We start from the raw sequence: 5,502 nt of genomic DNA on the forward strand, positions 1-5,502 counted from the left end.
CTTTCATTCATTTAGCTGATGGTGAAGGGTGTGATGACATGTGAAAATGTTTTCCTCATATATAATCTGATCATCAGTCATAACTCCTTTGCATCCATAATAAAAGCCATCCCTAAACCTACTTTACATTTAATTCAAGGGATTGTTTCCAACTCCACTCACAGCCCTCCTAATTCTCCACTTCTTCTAGTTGGAAATTGTGATTTTAAGGATATTAAAATTCCTAATAAAACAATTAGAAAAATGTTTGATGACATCGCGCACTCTTTATTGTCATTTTGTAACTCCATTAAACAAATTTTCTCCAAAGAAGAACAAATATTCGTTGGGTTCTAAATATTTAAAATTCCCCATTATCCCCAAAGTAAAAGAAATTCACTCTAAAATCCTAAATGGTGTATATCCATCCGGAGAGCTACTGAGGTTTGGTTTGAATGGGATGGATGTGTGTGTTGTGGAGAGGATGAAACTTCTGACCACTTGTTTTTTCAGTGTGTGTCATTCTGGATTGATGTTCATGACTGGCTGCACACGGGGATCCGTCTCCAACCCTTTCCCCTAAAATACATTGTTTATGGCATCATTATGCATAACAGTGAATGGGACGTTCTGGTGAATTAAATATTATTATTCGAATCATTTTTCATACATAAATGTAAATATATGAATGTAAAACACAGATTTTTTTGTATTACTTAAAGATTTTCTTTCCTTTAGCAAAGCCCTTAATATTATAGAAAGTAAAAATGCTATGAAACTTTTTAGTTTGTTTGAAAAATACGATTTGCGACAAAAGCTCTAGCAAACTTTATTTAATTTAATTTATTTAATGAAGATTTTATTTTCACATGTTCTCTGTTCTGCATTCTTCATATGCACCTGCTCCTTTAAAATGTATATAGGGTGATGTAAGCCATGCATTTTGTACATGATTTTGTATGATTAAAAAATTTTTTTTTTTAAAAAGTTTAAAAAATGATCTCCTTGTTTTTGTCTGAAACTGACGTTGGAACTCGGAAGTTAACTCTGAACTCTGCACTGCCCTCTGGTGGATGCATGGCCTAACAACAGCCTGCGTCCCATACGCATGGGAGTATGTGGGCAGTGACGCTGAGTAGCCCCTGACTGCAGACCGCAGATCGGGGCGGAGATCAACGTTGAGGGGGCGGAACGTTGAGGGGGCGGAGCTCAATGACTCCTTTGCGGGTGCAATCTGGTGGCGGTGCTCAACGTTGATGCTCAACATAGAACAACACATTGAACCGCAGAAGAAGACTGTGTGGAGGAGAATAAGTAGATTTGTTTTTTAATGTGCTATTTTGCAATATTTGTGACAGACAAGGAAGAAAGTAACATTTTTTCATTTTAAAATATGCTATGCTCTCTGTGACGATGTGTTCTTAGTTATTAGCTTAGTTATTATCTTACACCACGGAGACGACTTAGAAACTCAGCGCTAACTTTCAACAGCATGTGGTAACTTCTGGTTTTCAAAAATAAACGAGAACTGTCAATTTTTTATTTAAAAAAGAGAGATGTGTGTCTCATAAAATTATTCATAGTACTATGCCCCTACACTCGTTTTTTTAAAAATAAACAACACCAAAGCTTTGAAGCATGCTTCAAACTCACTGGAAAAATTGTCTAAAAAAAAAAAAAAAAAAAAAAACGTTTGAGCCCTTCTACTGTGCAAAAACTATTTTTCTTGAATAAAAACATGTGAAGCAACACAAGCACCCTCTTTATTACACCAAGCACACTCCCAAAGAAAATATGAATGACAAACCAAAATTTTTCACATTGTTTTTAAATTATTGTGTTATTATATACAGAAGAGATGTATCATATTTGCTTTATTTGGTGCAACAATCGCTACTGCCAGTATATGTAACCCAAGGGAATTGAATGAAGCTTCGTGTAGTGAACCACTTTGAGACAATGGTTCAAAATGATTCAATTTCCATCACCAGCCGCAGGTTTTTGTCCCAAACAGGCAACAGTACGACAGTCTTGACTCAGATAATCAGCTGATCTCAGTCTGCAGATAGTTGATTGGTCAAACTCTGTGCTTATATATATAGCCTATAATTATCTATCTAATATATATAATTGTTTCATATATATAATTATATATCTAATATATATTATTATAATTGTTTTATATACAGTTATAATTGATTCCTTATTTTAGGCAACTCGGAGCTGCTTGCTGTTTGTGAATGTGCTGCATGGTCTCCGCCACCAGATGGCACCCGCAAAGGAGTCATTGAGCTCCGCCCCCTCAACGTTGAGCCCCGCCCCCTCAACGTTCCGCCCCCTCAACGTTGATCTCCGCCCCGATCTGCGGTCTGCAGTCAGGGGTACTTGGAGACGCTTGAAACATTACGTAAAGGGAGCATAAATAATCCTTTAGTGAGTCAAAGAAGTTTGAGTTGAAGAGTTTTATTTCCAACTTTTGTTCAGGCATATTCCGTGTGCCTTAAAAAGGTGTCTGCGGCCCCCCAAAAGTTTACATTTACAACAATGTAAGGAACCAGTGGTTTGGAGCCATGTGTTTAGAGCCATAATTCTGCTGAAGCTCTCAACTGCTCTTGTGACGGGTGGAAGGGGGGCACTGATAACCACCTCTGCCTTCACAGCTAACTATTTTAAGGAGATAAGCAGAGTCCTTTTTGAGTATTTCAGACTGTTTCATAGTATTATTGCTCCCTACATGCAGTATGATACATTTTACAGTTGGATGTGCAGCCAGTGTCCAGAATTTGGTGGGACAAGTCTGAGACCATGTCCTTGGGAAAACAGACCCCTTTTGTGGTTGTGCTGCACATGCTGTTTGCATGTTTCACAGTAAAATCCCGTACAGTCAGAGTCTGAGGCCCAGTCTGTAGTCTTCTGCTGTCAGATTTCCTTAAACGTGTTACTCTTACACTGGAAAAAAGGCCCCTCCAAAAATAAGAAAAACAACAAATAAAAGATGTTTTTGCTTGAAATAAGCAAAAGAATCTGCCAATGGAACTAGTGAAAATCGGCTTGTCAAGATTTCTTGAAATAAGATGTGATATTTGGTACTTTTGAGTGATCTTGAAATTAGCTTAAAAACCTCTTCAATTGGAAGGTTTCTCTGTTGTGCTGTACTGCTACATTTCTACCTGTGAAATTGCTTCCGATAAAGAAAGTCAATATAAAAACCTCTTCAAATGTCAAAAAAAGCTTGTTTCATATGAAATCCGACTCAAAACAATTTGTTTTCAAGACTTTTTCACTACATATTCCAGATGTATTGTCCTCAAACAAGTCCCTATATCTGGCTGAAATGGTACTTGTTAGGCAGTTGTGATATTTTGACTAAAAATGAGACAAATATACTTGGTAAGACTTTTTCCAGTGTATGATTATGAATGGTTGCCCAAATCACCGGGCAATAATTCAGTGCCCTGCATGCATGGAGCAAATCTTCCTGTGCCTCTGCTGATAGGCAGAAGTACTGTTGTGAAATGAAGTGATGAAATACTTCATTATTACCAAAGGGAAATTGCAGAAATGATATTGTTAAAGTTATATAAAAAGGCATTGAGCTCTGCCAGCTTCTCTTCCTCCTGTACTCATAGAAATGATTAGCTCTCTGCTTTTTCCTCAAAGAGTCCCAGGAGCACTGGTTTCTTACCTCTCATATTTCCAGATGTTTCGTGGTAATCCTGCTGGTGCTAATTAACCGTGGGCTAGCTTGCTCTTGTCCGTAACTGGGAGATGAAGGTAAAGTGGTCTCATTAACCTCAGCACTCACATCTAACATGTCAGTTTTACTCGTTAAAAGTAAAGGGGAAACAACGTGTTGCTGCATCACAATCAAGACGTGATGATATTTTTAATGTCTCACTTTAAACACTTGACATGATCTATTGTGAATAAAATATTGTGTATGATATTTGCAAATGACTACATTCTGTTTTTATTTTCATTTGACACAAAATCCCAACTTTTTTGGAATCAGGGTTTAAAAAAATTCCTGTCACGCCATTACGGAACCATGATGCATCTGTGGTGTAACAGGCCTTACAATCTAAGTGCAACACTCACAATTATTATCAGAAACTACACAGCTAACATGGCTTCTTTTCTGCTGCTGCACCCACAGTGAGGTTTTTAAGGTAGCTGCCTGCAGAGATAAGGTTCTTGGAAGTCTGAGGCAAGGAGGGGCCGGGGGGCTTTGAATGAAGGGCCTTTGCTCTGTGTTAAAGCTGCAGTCCAGTTATTTTACTTCAGCTCTTAATGTGCTCATCAAAATGACAGCCAAGCCAAAGAGAATCTAAAGATGTATGTTATTGTTATTTGATCTCCAACAAGTGATCCGACGCAATGAATGAATGAATAAAGTTTTCACGTCACCTCTGTTAAATAATGCAGCCTCCTCCTCTTAGGTTGCCATTCAGTCTGCATTTAGGGCCGTGTGTGAAAGCGCAGTCATTTTACAAAAGTATCACTCTGCTTGCCTGAGAAGGGAGGAAATGTGATAGAAATACCTCTGCCACTATCATCAAATCAAATCAAATCTAATTTATTTATAAAGCACATTTCATGTACAAACAATTCAAAGTGCTTTACATAGTCCTTTGTCCCCACAGCCATGAGGCTTTATAACAGTGACTGCTGAGTGCGTCTCAAATTGATTGATTGATTTTTATTTATCTGTTTATTTAGTCATTTATTATTATTATTAGTTAGTAGTAGTATTTTTTACTAGAATTGGTATTATTATTGTTGTTAATACAATCATTGTAAATATTTTAAAAAATGTTGAGCTACTTGACTAATTTGAATTCCCCCCATTGGGGGATGAATAATATATTTTTTACATTACATTTTTACATAAGCATTAAAAATACATAAAAGAATATATAGAGAAACAAATAAAATAATTTAAATACAAGCAACAGTCAAGATAAGTTTCATTCCATTTCTGCAGACCCAAGATCACATTGATGGAGCACAACTGGACAATTATTGCTCCATAGTTTTTAGAATTTGATACGTTTAATATTGAGCTCAGATGAAATAGTGTCTACAGTTCTCTGCGGCTATGAGTCTGTCTGCGTGGTGGTGTTCCTCAATATGTTCCCAGGAGAGGCAGGTCGGCCCGGGATCAACAGGAAGGTGCATCACAGATAGCTCAGCCAACCACAAAGCCCCAAACTCTGTCTTCCTGTCACGTGTTTTAACCATCATTCAGAGTGGGCTCACGGCTCTCTTTGAACAGACTCACAGTCAGTGAGAACAGGGAGCCATCAGCCCGCTGCCTGCTCATAGAGCTACAGGGCTATCAGGGACTATTTTAAGGACCCTCTTCTGCAAAGTATCACGGAAATATTCCAAAACCAGTCGGTCATTCGGGCAGAATTCTGGAGCGCTGCCAAAGACTACACTTAAAATTCTTGTTCATTTAAGACTCCACCAAAAATAAATCAAACAACAACTAAAGTAGGAATGAAAGAAAACTTCCAAAAA

This window comes from Odontesthes bonariensis, chromosome 19 (genome assembly GCF_027942865.1).
Source record: "Odontesthes bonariensis isolate fOdoBon6 chromosome 19, fOdoBon6.hap1, whole genome shotgun sequence".
Lineage (NCBI taxonomy): Eukaryota > Metazoa > Chordata > Actinopteri > Atheriniformes > Atherinopsidae > Odontesthes > Odontesthes bonariensis.